At 40.5% G+C, this 16,795-nt stretch overlaps 1 protein-coding gene across 1 annotated transcript in view; it reads left to right on the top strand.

The window, feature by feature from the left end:
• The first annotated feature begins 6,451 nt into the window (after window positions 1–6,451).
• Window positions 6,452–16,795, top strand: part of GREB1L (GREB1 like retinoic acid receptor coactivator) — a 132,057-nt gene continuing 121,713 nt past the window's right edge. The window contains exon 1 of the mRNA XM_053976060.1: window positions 6,452–6,525. The gene's annotated coding sequence lies outside the window, so the exon portion shown is untranslated. The remainder of the gene's footprint in view (window positions 6,526–16,795) is intronic.

Genomic DNA, 16,795 nt, shown 5'->3' on the forward strand with positions numbered 1-16,795 from the left:
CACCTCTTATGCAGTGCAAATATCTGTTTAAGAAAAGGGCAGCAAAAATAAAGTAGCAAAGGAACTAATTGCCATTTCCCAGCTGGATTCAGAATAAATATCCCAACAAATGTCAACCAACACTAACGAGGTCAAATTGAATGGAGCTGTGAGCAACCTGGTCTAGTGGAAGTTGTCCCTGCCAATGGCAGGAACTAGATGATCTTTAATGTCCCTTCCAACCCAAACTGTTATTCTATGATTCTTTACCAACTTTGATGAGAGTCTCTTCTCTTACTGATAATAACTACAGGAAACTTTGCAAATTTGGAATTTAGAAAACTAAGCATTGAGCTTTACTTTGCAAGCCATGTCAGTGCCATGGGGGGGAAAACCCCCCCACCTCTGTATGCTCTAAATGTAAATGCTTATATGAAACTGCAACTTATCTTTTTGCTATATATGACTAACTAGCCAGGAGACTCACAGCCAACCTGTGAGTGGTTCTGTTGTGCAAGTCAAATGGTGAACAACAGGGATAATTTTTTTATATTCCTGTGGTTAATGATCAAGTGATCCCAAGGAGACAGTCTGCATTCCCCCAGTATTGGTGATGTGTGGGTACATAGTCTAACCTAGGTCTCTTAACGCTTTCAAAAGTCAATAAGAACAAGAGAAGAGGGATTGCCTTTTGAAGGTGTTCATTTAAGAATGGGATGAAACTGCCAAGTCATTTTCACTGTCTATAAATAAAGATAGATTAGATCTCAAGTTTTATACCTCTAAAAGTTAGGCAAGACTGCCTCCTCTATAAGTAAGCCCTATTTAGAAGGATTATATTTCACTCTAGGCTATAAAATAATTTGATTCAAGTAGATGTGTTTGGCAATTGAGATGTGTCAATTAGGAGTAATGGATCTAAGTTTCAGTAGTGTCTCTGAAGGAGCAACCCATGCTGAAAAATTCAGAGCAGACTGGAGTATTTTATAGAATAATCAGTATTATGCATACCTTGTATTATGCATGCCTTTTCCATTTTGTTTTCATATGGTCTTGCACTTTGAAAACATTCAAACAATAGGTAGTATTACTTTTTATTACATACAATTAGCTAAGTAGCCTTGGCAAAATTAATTTTTTAAAATAGTATTTCCTGATGAAGAAAAGACCAATCTATATCTAGATATCCCAGGGGAGAAAAACGAGTCTTTGATCTATGGGCCTCATGAGTATACTAACTATGCATTCAAAGATACATGGAAATTCTTTATAAGGTAGGTAAAGTGAACAAATCCAACTAACAATCTGAAAACACTCGAATAATTTCAAGCAATCACCATGCTTTTAATTTCCCTTTTAAAAATGATGGTGATATTGATAACATTTTGTTGTATAGTAAAAAATCTGTCTGTATCTTCTCAGTGAAAGAAGTCGAAATGGATTGTGTTAATCACATGGTGTATAAAAACCAGGCTTAATCCAAAAACCTGAATTCACAGTGTGATTCATTTTACTCAGATACATTCTAAAGTAATGCACAGATTAGGTAAAAAAAAATGATTCCTTGATCAATAGCTAATAAAAATTATTCACTGAATGATCAGTGAATTCTGAAAGTGAAATGTGACATAAAAATTTGTATTAAAAAAAAAAAAAAAGAAAACATAAAAACTATGTAGACAGTCAGCTTTGACAAGTGCTCACTTCCAGGGTTTTCCATAACTGAGAACATACTTTTTTTGCAATATGTGTGGTATTACCAAAAAGGAGTAGTCCTTTTTCACTGCCTTATCTGAAACAAACATATTTAGAAAATTATGAAGGGACACACTCTGTCTCATGTAGTTCATTTTCCCTTTAGCTGGCATCCAGGCTGATGTTAAGGACAGGCTTCCTAGCAAAGGAAATGGCATCCTGCCATGCCTTTCATGATGGATGCTGTACAGTTACCAATCAGTAAACCAGAGCTGACACTACTAAATATTTTATAGAAGCTTCTAAAAAATGGAGACTCTGTTATAGTTTCAAGAGTCAGTGTGACTGAGATCTAAGTGATTAACTCCACGACTTTTCTACAATCATCTTTTTCTTTTTGTGATTATCTCATTAACAGTAGTCATTCTAAATGACCTAAAATCTTATCAAGATCAAAGAGGAATAGAAAGTATATGCCTGTCACTGACTGTGCACTACTGCTGAATTTCCAGAAAAGCCTGATGATGAGTTGCTCAATTTCTGTGGAGTGAGTAATGGAAAGGTAAAGCAAGTATGTTCTTACTAGTTGTAAGAAACACTCTTGTCTCCTTTATCTTGCTGTGCAGTATCAGTTTTTTTGGTAGGCGGCATGCTAAATATTTATGTTAAAAACACAAATGCCAAAATATGTATTTAAAAAATTTTACCATGAAATAATCGTGATAAGGAAGCCTAAATATGGTGACTTGGAATTGGAATTACAGCAGTGTCTGAGCATCAGATCTGAATTCAGTTTAGCTGTTTAGCTGACAGCCCTCAGACTGTCTGCAGTAAAGACATCTAATTTTATGTAGTTTCATACCCCATCTGCATCTCATGCTTTCTGTTTCATCCTATCCATCTGTTTCACCCATTTAGAATAAATGTTTTTGGAGCAATAGCAAATTTCATAGATGTCTCAATGTTAAACAGACCAAATTGTATCAGTCCTAATCCTATTTACAATATTACAACTAGGGAAAGGATAATTCACATCAAAATAATAAAGGAGTAAAGTATAATGAACCTTAAAAGATCATTGGTGATTCATACAGAAGGATAGAAGTTATTTAGAAGGTTCAAACCAGAATTATTTATCAGGATGATGGGATTTGCTTTAGCCCCAAAAAAGAAATCAAAGCAAAGTCTGCAATCAGATTTTAACTACAACAATACCATGTCTGTAGAATTTAGACACTTCATTCAGGCAAAATTTAATACCAAAGGTTTCATAGGCTGGATCAACAAAAACATTGATACTAAAACAGCATAGAAATTACTGGGTTTAGTATGTATGAAATCAATAGTTCACAAATAATAAGATATTAAAGCAGGGAGTTCTCTTGTGTGACTATTTGTTGGTTTCTTTGTGTTTTTTGAAACCTAATTCCTGAGGTTGGATACATCAGATTATCAGTGAATATTTAAAAGTAACAGGCATAACAACAATAAACACAAGCTGCAGTTCAGAGAATGATCTAAGACGAACTTAAAACCTTTGCTTGTAGTATTGAGAAAAAAGGTTGAAATCTGTTGGAAGTTTGCCTTTATGGCTTGGAAGAGGGAAATGGACTTCCAGATCACTATATCATAAAGGACCTTATTCCTATTGCTCTCAAACCCAGTAAATATGAAGAAAGTGATGAGACTTTCACTTAGGTGCAGAGTGAAATGCAATACACAATGAAGGCTCGGGTCTGACTGAGTCAGACTTCTGTAGTTCCACTGGGCAGTGGCCTGTCAATCTTTGCACAAAGTGTAGTATCATACAGTGTTCTTATACAGTAGTCCTTTACAACAGAATGTAGGTGATGGTATCTTGCCTCGTGAGTATGAAAGTGACCAAACCCCAACCTGTGATAGACAATTTTTTCTATGTTGCCTAGTCAGCAATCAGAAAATGCTGTTTGTTAAACAAGGTGCTTTTTTTGATGCTGCCTCTTTACTGCACTATTAATTGACCTTGATTCCCAAAGTGAGTCTCTAATTGCTGTGTGACTGTATATCTGCTGTCAATAATTCCGAATGATTGGCTTCAATTTCTCACTGCTTGAAGTTGTGCTTTCTTTTTCCCCTCAAATGTCCTTTTGTTCTTGATGCCATCATGTTCCCCCAACTGTGTGGTCTCTCCTTTATTTCACTCCAGCAGCTGCTTTGGCATTCTGCGTCTTCTGTTTCAGATACATGAGTGGTTCTGCACATTTGTGTTGTGAATATCATGGCTTCAAACCCTGAAAGACTTCTATGTCCCAAAATGTTATCTTTGCAGATTTTATCCTGCCATCTGATGTGCAATATGGCCCACAGATGGTACAGATGAAACCACCCTACAAGCTGTAAATGTTGATAGTCAAAATAAGAAGTTAGAAGAAAACATACAATTAATGTTTCTTCCTTTTCAAAAAAGCAAAACAAAAATAAGTCCAAATAGGAAAAGAGTTACTGCATTAAAGCTACCAGAATAATTCTCACTCATTCAGTACATATCTCTAATTAAATTCAAACACAAATTTCGAGGGAAATCTAGACTGCAATTACTGGGATCAATTTAGATATAATTAAGTAATCTGAGTTAGAGTTATCATAAGCTTATCATAGAGTTATCATAAGTTATCATAGCATAGTATTATACAGGCACCTTGATATGCTTTCAAATCTCTCACAAACGTTTAATAACAAGAATAGTTACTATCTAAATGTTTCCAGAGCCACATGGCAACATTATCTCAAAAGGACTGACATTACTTAATTCCATCATATTTGTGTGTAATATCAATAGCAGAGTTGACATACACAGCATAAAAATGTATCACTTAGAACTGGCAAAGTGACAAAGTTTGATTCTAAAACCTGACCTGCTTTGATAAACTCCCTTAAACTCTGGTTCAATTAAATTTTTATCTACCTGTTGTTAAGGGCCATATTATTAGCAACTTTATCAATGCAGAGATACCAGGATGTTTAGGCTAATGGAGGTAGCTTGTCTTCAGGTAATCCATGGCAGAAGCCCAGCTCTAAGCAATTCAAGCATGTGAATAGCCCTCTCAAAGACAACTGATGTAGCTATTCACATAAAATTTGAGTGAAATCAGAATCAAAGCAGCCAGTGAACAACCCATTTGCAAAGCTTTATTTCGCAGGTGCCTTGGTTTTGAACGTTAAATGAATCTAGCCTTTTTTTTTTATTCTCCTACCACAGTTGTTCTCATTTCAGGACCTAGCAGCATTTTTGCAGTGCCACACTGTTGCTGTGCCTCTACTCTCTCCAAGGGGTATGGACAGTTTTTTCCCCTCCCACTTTTTGATGGGAACTATGCTGGAACTGAGTGTTTTAACCAGCAAGTACAAAAGAAAAGGATGTGAGAAAAGTACTGGACTTCTTTTTCTCTATGGCACACTGCAGCAGGTTCCTATCAAAGAATGAACAAACACTACCACTTTTTTGTCACTGTACATTTTTTTTTCTTGGGTGTTGAAGCAGAAAGACAAAACACTTATATCATATCATAGCATAGGATTGAGTCCAATGGTCCCAAGAGATGAGAAAGACTTTTTGAAAAGCTCTCAAGAAATATGTCCTGTGAAAAGTGACAAGGGAGATGGTTCGTATGCTCGCTTAATCAATCCAAGGCAGAAGGAAGGAAATGCAAAATAATTTTTTCCCAGTTCAATGGATATTTACGCTCAGAGCACTTGGCTATATTTCTAGTCTGCTTCCCATGCTCCTGCTATGTCTGACCTTCATCTTTGTACACACCAAGAATCCAAACCTGCTTCTTCCCCACCCACTTGGACACATTTTACAGATCTAAGTGTTCCAGATCCTTCTGTTTCCAATCTCTCCAACACAATCAGACTCCCTCATCTTTACCCACCTCTATTAAATATCAGACACGGTATCAGTTCAATGTAATATCAGACACAAATATACACAGAGTGCCCTTCTCCTGTTTGCCTCCAGCAACCTCCTAGCATGCTAAATCCCTTCAGCTTCTACTTCAGCACTCCTGGACCAGCTCCATTGCTAACTGAACCCAAACACAACATTTCCACCCAAATTTCAGCTCTGCCCACAGCTTTTACCAGCGTGCACTGCAGGGCTGTCTCTCACAGGGCAGATGGCACTCCCAATGCCATCTTCTGCCCTACCGGCCAACGAGCCACGCTATATATCCGACAGGTTTTGACATTTCCTAGCTTGGCTCCTCTCAGTGCCCCTTCCCCCACAGAATGGAAGTACCCCAGTTCGCTCCGTCCTCTCCGAGTCTCGGTCGCTACGTCCCGAGTCTCACTGCTCTCCACCTGCCTCCTCCCCTAACTCGTGTCCACACTAGCTCCCGTTCCATCACCTCAGTCCCTGACACGACACTGGCACCCCCTTCCCAGCCCCGCCGCCCTGGGGCACGGCCGGGGACGCTGTCGCCGGACACCCCCGCACCTGAGCGGGGCACTCCCACGGGCACCGCCCGCTCCCCGCGCCTGCCGCCCCCCGACCCCTCTCCTCTCGCTGACAGAGCAGGAGGGGCGGCACCTGCGGGTCCGCCCCATTCTCCTCCCCTCGCCTCCCCTCCCCTCCTCTCGCCGAGAGAGAGAGAGACCGAGACCCGGAGGGAGGGAGGGAGAGAGAGAGACGGTGGCACTGAGGGCGCCGGGAGGGGCTGCCTGAGCGCAGTGCTCGGCGTGAGGGGAGGGAGGGGGAAATTAAAAAACCAAAACCAAACCCCCAAAATTTCAATTATTTCAATTTAAACAAAAAAGTGAGGGAGGTGTAGAAGGAGAGTGCTTCAACTTTTTCTCTCTCTGCCCAGCAAGGTAAGGGAGCGGCACGGGGCTTTGCTTCGCTTTCTCGCCGGTTTCTGGGAGGGCACAAAGGTAGCGGGATGGAGCGGCGGCATGTCCGCTGGCGGAGTCGCGCTCGGCGTTGTCACCCCGCGGAGCGCAGCCCCGGGGGCGGCGGCGGCGGGCTGAGGGCTGCCACCGGCGCGGCGGGCAGCATCCGTGTCACCCGCGGGCTGCGGGCGCCCGCCCCTGGGTGGGCTCCAGCCCTTTGTTACCGGCGTCTTGGATCGGGGCGGGGGGAATAACCCGAGCGGATGGGGCAAGGTGGGAGTGGGAGAAGCTTGGCCGGGGGGCTGCGGGAGCAAAGCAGCCGCTGTGGCCGGGAGGGCGGCGGGCAGCCGAGCCTCGGGACGAGGCGGGCGCGGGGGGTGCAGGTGGCTCAGCCGGGGAGCGGGCGGGCGCCGAGTGCGCCCCCGCCCCGCGCTGCCACGCGGGCGGCCGCCGGCAGAGGGGGCTCGGCAGCCTCGCCCTCCGCGCCCGCGGGAGGCTGCGCCCGGGGCGGGGAGCGCCGGCCGTGGGTGGCCCGCGGGACGGGGGTGTTTGGGGGCGCATCTGGACATGTGCGGGCCGGGTTTGAGGAGGGAGGGGAGGACAGGGCGCCGGCTCCCCTCGCGGCTGTCGTTGTGGCGGAGGGACGGCTGTGTCCCCGGGAGACGCGACGGCCCCGACGCGCGGTGGCGGCCGCGCTGCCCCGCGGGCCGTGTCACCGGCGGCCCGTCCGTGATGCTTCCACCGCAGGGCAGGTGACCGACACGGCTCCTTTGCTGTTGGAAAGTAAGAGTAGAACGAGGAAAAAGCGGCTGGAATGAAGCCGGCGGCGGCTCCCCGCGGCAGCTGACAGATGTATACAGGGGCCTTTAGGTACCGCCGGCTCTGGCCCTTGTCTCCCGGCGCTCCCCGAAACCTCCGGAAGATGAAAACTTTGTGTATACCATAGGATTTCGGCCAGCTCAGCGGGTGGGCCAAGCATTGCTGTTTGTTTAGGCCCCAAGCCTCAAATATTTATCCATATTCTGAAATTTAGGAATTATCAATGGTTTGAAGTGCGGGAGACTCAGTTACCCCGTGGAAAAATATTTCCCATGTCTGCTGCTTGTCAGCATGTTTGCTTTGAATACGCTCGAGATAGGACCTTTTTTTACATTATTCCATTTGCCTTTCTTTGAATTCAGGCTTTTCCACTGAATGATACTTTAAGTGTTATGGAAATAATACTCCATATTCTTCATACTTCATTGATACCTTTTTACAGAGAGCTTTATAAAAGATGGAAATAAAAAGGCGGCTGAGAAGAACGTGTTGTGTCTTATTGCCTGACTAGGAATTACTGAAGCTTTATTTTATTTAATTTATTTTTACATTTATTACTCTTGTTTGAGAGGTGAAGCAAATAGGTGTATAGTCCAGTTGCAGGTACAGTTATGTATGTGGCTTCTGAGATAGGTAAAGCTTTCAGCACTTTCAAATACTGTAAGGCACACCTAAGTTTGGCTTTTATTAAGGGATATGTCCTCTAAAGAGAAAAAAGGATGGGTCTTATGTTGACTGAAAAACTTACTACATATGTGCTAGTGGATTAAAATAATCTTTACAGATTTTAAACATTATCCTGTTGAATTTGCTTGTGAGTACAACAAAAGCACTTATGAAGCTAGAAGATTAGCTTGTTAAATACCCCTTTGCAAAGCAGTGGGGATTGTGTGAGTATTCTCAGAGCTGTTGAGAAATATTTAGTTGTTATTTTTAACGTTGGTGGATTTTGTACATATGCATACTTTTTCTCATGTATTCTCAAGTATTTCCAACAAAATGCTCCAGAAAGTCAATGAATAATGTTCAATATGTGCCTACCTGTTTAAATGATTGGGTTCTGAGCCCTAAAGGTTTAATTCACCATCTGTAAATACAGATAAAAAATACAGTGTTTATTTCTGCTTACTGTTAGTAGTGTTCATACAAAACAATTTTTTTCTAAGGTGTTTAACAGGAAAAAAAAAATCAGCTACAAGAAACAATTTTTACATACCAGGAATTTTTATTGGTTGGGTTTGGTTGAAGATAATGTAGCAATCATAAACCGTGAGGATTTTTTGGTAAGATAGTTTTTAAGTCCAGGATGTAATACTAAAAGAAATAAGCAGTAATAGGCGAGCTGATTACTGAGCTTTTACCTTGACAATTAAATTACATGAAGTTTCTTAAGATTGCATGAGGACATCACAGATTAAAGGAGGGGTGGTCTGACTGTGTGAAAAGTTTGTCTAGAATTCAAAAAAAGCACATTTGGTTCAAGGTCTTCTGAAACACGTAGCTACTGGCATTGGTATTTGGCAGTTCAACAAGTCATGTCCAAAGTATTTTGCAGATACAAGGGAAAGAAAATTTGGAGTCCAATTTAGGAGACTCTAATTAGTTGCTATGGGATATATAGAGAATTAAACTATTTTTAAAGGAGAAATGTCTGTACCTTGAAGCCGGTCTCACTATGAATGCTGGGCTGTTTATTCAGTGTAAAATTAGACTCAGTATAATGTCAGAAATATACTCTAGGAAACCTTTTAGTGAAAGCTGAAAAAAGATTGAATGCTTTTCTCTCTAATTTTCAGTGTTTCTAGGAAATTTGGAGTGGGCATAGGACTTGTAAGGATTTTACTTTCAGTGGCATAACCAGTTTTGTAATACCTTTTATATTAAGCATGTGGTTTTTAAAAGTGCTTTTTTTACTTTGTATGGTTCTGTACCATATGTTTTGTGTTTAATTCCTTGAATGATCACTGAAACACAGCCAATTTTGGGTAAATGTGGCAACTGTTAACTAGTGCTTAGCAACAGTGCACAATAATCAAGACGGGAAGTGAGGAAGAATACCATGTCTAATTGAAACTATGGGGGGCATTTAGCTAGGTAGGACGTAATTAACAAAACATGGAGCTTGGGCATGATATTAAGGCATCACGTCTTGACTCTTGCCAAAAAAGGACTGTGAAATCAATAAAGTGAAAAAAAAACATTTCAGGTATTTTGCTTTACACCTTGGAAGAGCAGCCTCTTTGATATGTATGTGCTTTGCCTATCCTTGCATAATCATTTATTGCATCTAATGCAAAAGGTGCATTTTCTTTTGTTTCTAAAACATAATTGTGAGCAGGAGAACTGTTGGGAAAACTGACAAATGAAGGAGTAATAAGACTTGACATTCTGACAATCATGTCTTTTAGAGAATTAGTCCTGTGAACTGGAGTTCATTAGATATAGTAAACAATTAAGAGATCTCTAATATCCTGAAATAGATTACAGCAGCAGTCATAAAACAACACTAAACTTTTATAATTTATGTGTTGTTGTTTTTTTTTCCAGAACTGTTGACTTTCCTCAAACTCTGTCTTGTCATTACTTTCTTTAATATGTTTAAAAAAGTATTGCTTGTAAGAATATGTGTCCAAAATGCTTTTGCCTAGTATAGTTTCAGGGTTTTTTTTTTTTTGTTTTGTTTTGTTTTTTTGTTGTTTTTTTTTTTGTTTGTTTGTTTGTTTTTTTAATTCCAAACCTGATAATTTTGTTTCATGCTGTATTCTGTGTGGAAATACATTCATGGACCAATTTTATTTCTTGTATAACCCAAACACATCTTGTTTCTAAAAACTCTGAAGATATTCTCACATAATAAGGAGAGACCTAGTGAATAAAGCTTCAGTAAGTCATTGCAAAAGCTTACCTACAACTCTGAGCAAACTACTATAGCCCCTGTTAATGGATTTGAATTTGCAGGTAGGTAGTGAAGATGACCCAAAACCAAAGAGCCATTTTTTGAAGGTGTGTGTATTGGTGAACTATCCAGTAGCATTAGGCTCTTAATAATTAAATAGAATCATTAATGTTTTTATAATCCAGAAGTAAAAAACACAGGATATCTGTTAGAGGAATGTAGATGACAGAAATTTGGAACAGAGTTTATTCACAACGGGGACAGCCAAATTTTGTACAGTGTTGTTGTTGGCTTGGAAGTATCAAACAGAAGTATGGAGTTCTTACAGAAATTATAGGCTGGATTGATGGGCCAAGGCCAATTGTATGAGGTTTATGAGGTAAAGTGCCAAGTCCTGCTCTTGGGTCATGATAACCCCGTGCAAGCAAACAGCCTTGGGAAGAGTGGCTGGAAATGTATGCGGTGGAAAAGGACGCGGGGTGTTGGTTGACAGCCAGCTACACATGAGCCAGTGTGTGCCCAGGTGGCCAAGAAGGCCACTGGTATCCTGGCTTGTATCATGTACTGTGGCCAGCAGGAGCAGGGCAGTGATTGTTTCTCTGTATTCAGCTCTGGATGAGGCTGCACCTTTAATCCTGTGTTCTGTTTTGGGCCCCTCAATTCAGGATGGGCATTGAGGTGCTGGAGCATGTCCAGAGAAGGGCACCAGAGCTGATGATGTTTCTGAAACACAAGTCCTATGAGGAGCAGCTGAGGGAGGCAAGATTGCTTAGCCTGGAGAAAAAGAGGCTCAGAGGAGACCACCTTGCTAGATGGGTGTTGATCTCTTTTGTCAGGTAACTAGGGATAGGACAAGAGGAAATGCCTTCAACTTCCACATAAATTCTGCATGGAAAGGTTTGTCCAGCATTGTAACAGCCTGCCCAGGGAAGCTGCTGAATCACCAGCCTTGGAGGTATTTGAAAGAAGTGTAGGCATGGCATTTAGAGAAATGGTTTAGTGGTGAACTTGGCAGTGCTGGGTTGATGCTCAGACTCAGTGATCATACAGGTCTTTTTTGACCTAAATCATTCTATGATTCTGTGATTCTAAAATGTAATTGAGTTTGGTTTGGATGACTGCTGAAGCCTGGTGAGCTGGTTTCTGTTGTCTTATTCTGTCACACAGTAATGTCACAATTTCTGTGAAATTCTTTTGGGACATGAGAGACCATAGAGAATTTTGTAAATTACTACTTTCATTGAAGTGTATTTAATGTTATTCTCATTGAGTTAGCATTTTAAGTTCTGTGGCACCTCAGATGTTTAGTAAAAAACCTCCATATACTGGACCTGAAAATCTTCCATCATATACTGTCAAATAGTTCGGTTAATTTGCATTTAATTTTTAAAAATTTTTTTAGGAGTTACACTACACTAACTAATAAAATGTTCATAAAATATAAAAGATAGGAAGAACTATATGTTGTGACATAAAATCACCAGAAGAGTAAGAAGGTAGGGAGCAGCCTGAGTCAGTATGACAAGATGTGATTGATTAATATTGGTCATGTAAGGTTTTAGAGAGGTTATTTTGAGATAGTTTTTCAAACTGCTGGAGCTGTGCACAGAAAACAGTGTGGGCAGACCTAAGATACTGTTACTTAAGAGATTACCAGACATCTGTTGTACTGATTCCATGAACAAGCCTGGAGTGACTAGTTTTGTGAAATGCTGTGCAGCGATTCTCTTGTTCTCTGTCTGCTATCTCTATCACTGTCTGTAATTAGCTCTTTTCAAGACCCTTGGTGTGATTTGATCAGAGCACTTTGAGGCAAGTGAAGAAGTTAGTTACTGAATGTAACTGTAGTCTGAAACACACTCTATTAATAGTCTTCCTTTTTAAAAATGAAGATTCATCTGTGTGTCTCACCAAAAGTGATACTATTTCTGTAGAACTTACAGTGTGAAGCTTCTTTAGATGGCTATTTTAAGCTGCTGAACATTTTCCTGGTACTCCTGTCCTTTTGCTCCAAATTCTGCTGCACCTCCCTCTGCAGCACCGATTTCTCTGTTGAATGGAGTGCACAGCACCAAAATTTCAGAGAAAACAGTAGCCTTTTTTGAAAGGCTCCATTTCTGACGCCTTTTTTCTCTAAAGCCATAGTAAATTTAAATTTGGCTTCATAAAGAATATTAATGTGCATATGAAACATTTTACCTCTAGCATTCTGCATATTTGAGAGCTATGATTTGTCCCTCCCCTTTCTTTTATAATGCTACCTCCAACTTCAAAACTTACTTTGTTATAGACTCCCAGGTCTGTAGGCATAAGGAAACCTAAGCACAATTTTTCTGGGAGTGTGATAGTTAAATTATGCTTTTAATTTGGTAGAATTCCCCGATGCCACCTCCCCTGCCCCCTCTCCCCCCCCCCCCCCCGCCCACTTTATTTCCAGCTGTCTTTTAAAAGATAGAGGTGGTCATATGCAATTGTAATGCCAGTGCTCAGGGAGACTTGTATATACTCTGAGTTGTATGGTCCCTTGTTGTGTTATCACTCAGGAGTAATTGAGTAATTAGGAGAGTGCTTGGAAATTGCTGTAAACCTGATCCTCCACAGTCTTCCTAGTAAAGAGGAAATGATCACTTATTAAAAAAGTGAAGTGTGGCACACCATTCTGGGCTTAGTGAGATCCAAGCTGTTTCTCCATCACACCCACTTCAAAGAGATGGTGTACTGGTAAGGAACAGCAAATGCAAATAGCTGAGCTCACCTGCTTCTGATGCTGTAAGGACTCTGGGCAGCTACCTCTTTACACTGGAATCACTGGTGAAATAGGGATGTTCACAGCAAAGTTTTATAAATATTCCTATTGCCTACTCATGCTCATAATGAAGAGCATATGTGACGAAACTGTGTCTTGATGGCTTGATTTGGGATGTGCAGAGAGCCAAGTGCTCTGTTCCCTGTCCTGAGCCCCGTGTCCTTTTCCTGCTGGTACAGTACTTCGCTGCTATTAGTTCTCTTCTTACTATCTCCTTGGTGATAATGTGTTTCACAGTGCACAATTGCATCTCAGTTTTGCCATTCAGAACAAGCCATCTACTTTTACTGCTTTTGTTCCTGCCTCACTGACCATCTCCCTGTGGCTTCTCAGGAAGTCTCCCAAACTCTGTGTTGCTTTGCAGCATTAGATATCTTTATTCTGCTGTTCTTTTACACTTTCAGTCTACTTTGAGAACAGCTGTTTAATAAAGAAAGCTTAATCTTGTAATTTCTTTAAACCACTTATACAGAATCCAATTCTTAGTGCAATTAGATGATTCCTTTGGGAAGACTGCGAAATAGGTCTTGATTTTTACAACTACAATGCACTGAATCAAAAAGTGGGAAACTACAACAGTCATGTTGTATGTGACATTTAAGAACATGGTGGTTTCTTATTCTTGTAAAAAATGCTTTCAAAAATTAATATGTATAGATAAGATGTTAAGATGCTCTTGTTACTCTTTTGAATCTGAACCTTCTAGAGGGACATTTCTGGTTGTGAGAACAATAAGAAATTAGGTGTATTAGCCAAGTGATCAGTACCACCCCACAGAGGAGCAGTTTTGAAGCAAACATAGAGGAGAAGGGTAGGAAAGGCAAAGCCATCCAAGAACACTTTAATGCCTCCAGCATGCCAGAGGCACACGAACTACCGATGGGATATTTAAAGCAGAAATTCAGAGTGAAAAATATGCATATCCTTTTGCAGTAGGTAAATTTTGACAGTTAGTGCCTGCCATATTTTTTTTTCAGTAGGAGAGTCAGCACTCCAATTTCCTTTTGAGCAGGATGAAGACAACTTGCCTGCCAGACTGTGGACTTGGAGGAAGAAGGTGAAATAACAATCAGGATTATAGCAGATGTGGAAGGTGAGCTGGATTTCAAGGGCACAAAGATTAAAACATTAGCAGTCACAAACTTTTGTATCAAGAGCTATGAAGTGACAGAGCATCTAAACATACAGATTTTTTTGTTTTGTTTTGCTACATTAACTTAGTAATAGTCTTCTTTCTTACTACATGTCTGAAAATGTTTTGGGTGCTTCAAGGAAAATACATAGGCAGTTGCCTTCTCCAAAGTACTCAAAGCTAGAGAGGATAGTGTGTATGTATGTGCATGTACATATATATACATATATGAAAGAGAAGAAGACGTGAATTAGAAATGCTGAGGTCTAATATCATACTGATCCAATACATTAGTGGGTCTTTAAAGAAGATTCTTTTTTTAAATGATTGTCTGGCTGAGATGATTTATACTGTTTTTTTGTGTTGTTGACAGTTTTCCTTTAGAGACCAGAAGTTCTTAGTGGGTAGTAGATGTGCCACTAGTAATGTTCTTCAAAACAGTATGCCTTGGAAGCTTTTAAACGAAGGCCACCACCACAAAAAAAAAAAAAAAAAAAATTAAACAGCAGATGTGACCTTGTGGCAGAAAAGCCTGAGAAGGAAGGGGGAGAAAAAGGATTCTTCTGGCTGCTCTCAGCTATCATAATGAACAGTGTTGCTTGTTGACTGCCCAGCTTGGCTGTTTTATTGAGAGAAGTCTTGTGTCTGGTGTCTATGCAGAGAGATGCTCAGTTTTCATCTGCAGCACAACTGACTGGCTTTCTATCAAGCTTGGCTTTGGGATTATTCCAGTTGTCACGTGCATTTGGTGTAGAAAGAGGGAGGCCATGCTTGCACTTGGATTTAAGCACTCCCCTACACAGTGCAGTGTAGGTTTTCAGCTCCGTTTGCTGTCACTGTAGTAAATCCATTTCTGATTATGTGCTAAAGCCAGACAGATTAACTGCCAAGTTGAACTTGTGAAGTTGTGTGTGTGTTGCCAGAGTCCCTTCTGCTGGAAAAGGCAGATCTATATAAACTGTAGACTTAGAACAGTTAAAAATTCATTCTAACATTGTTGCTTTGATGTCTGTTAGAAAGCAAAAGAAAAATTTTTGCTTTTGATTACCATGTTTAAAGAATGCTGTCCCAGCAGTGTAATAAATGAGAACTGGATCAGGGACTTAGTTTCAGTAAAATACAGTGTTCTTCCAGATGCTTTTTAATTGAATCTTCCCGTGAAAATGGGCTCAACTTCAAATTCAATAACATGCAATTCAGGGGTTTAAGGCTGAAAACAACAGAGGAATGCGACAGATGCTGCATAGTTTTGATACTTCTTATGTTGGACGATACTGATACTTTAAGCTTGTGTTCTCTATTCTGATTCACTTTATAAACAAGAACAGCATGAACCTCAGTGTTTAACCTTGACACGACTGGATCTTTACTTTATAGGTCACTAACAGTTTGTCCAAATTGCAAAAACTATATGTTGGGAAACAGATGAAGTATTTGTATCAATAAAATATTAATTTCCTTTAACAAAAGCTGTTTTGTGCCTTGGGCTTTTTATTTTTAAGAAACAGACCTTCAGTCCTTGATTCATTGTACTCTAGCTGAGAATCACTGAGAACCTTACAGTTAGATTTGACAGGATAATAAGTCAAACTATCAATGCGGATCAGCCATGAACCAAAATAAATCATAATATGTGTTGTTTTAATAGGGTTTCCAACATGGCCCTGCCAAGAGTGTGAGTTTGGACTGGTTGACCTTCCGAGTTCTGTTGTTGGTTTTAAAATGAGGTAGTACAAAACCCATAAAACTTGGCACTATTACCTATTGGTGAGATACAGCTTCCTGAAACAATTAATCTGGTCCAAGGCCTTTGCAAAAATACTTAAGGAACAGGCTACTTCCAGCCTGAACTGTTTTGGTAACCTGCTTTCCACTTTTCTTCTTTCTGGCCATTTTTCTGCTATGTGCCAGATGTGCTTTCTGTATATCATCAGAAATGTGTGCTGGTTGCCCATCCAGTCACAGGCATCAACAGAGAGACTCCATGAGTTCTGCTACTGGCAGCTCTCTGCTGGTCTTGTCACCTTGGTGGATGGCAACAGAAATGCTCTGGTGATTGAGGCATCGCTGGGCATGTGTTAATAGGAAGGCTGCAAAGCTTGAGTGACTCTGTAAGAGGTTGTTTGGCCTGTCTGGGATGGAAGATTGAGCATCAAAGGGTAATAATGATACCTGATGGACTGACATGGTTGCATTGTCTAAAATCAGTCTGTCTAGATTCACATTCATAATTGAATGTTTTACTCTAAGGAAACTTGGAATAAGTCCAGTAGTATTAATTTTAAACCTTTTCCAGGGCTAAAATAAAGCATGCATAAAAAGGAGATACTTGTTATTTCAGTCAATCACTCCTTATTTTGTTAAATAGTGAGATTTGGGAACTGCAGTTTTCAATGACATGCCCTCCAGCACCTTTCTGTTGAGTTGTATGTGTGTCCATATGTTTTATTTTTCTGGACATATTGATTCTTATGTGATGATTCAGTATGTGGGTTGCAGTTTCTCCTTGACATATTCTAGCTGAACACACTCCATATGTAGAGGAAAACCGGCCAAGTGTAGAAAGAAGGGGGTTGTGCTTTTTTTGTTGCAATTATGA

This window comes from Vidua macroura, chromosome 1, assembly GCF_024509145.1.
Source record: "Vidua macroura isolate BioBank_ID:100142 chromosome 1, ASM2450914v1, whole genome shotgun sequence".
Classification (NCBI taxonomy): domain Eukaryota; kingdom Metazoa; phylum Chordata; class Aves; order Passeriformes; family Viduidae; genus Vidua; species Vidua macroura.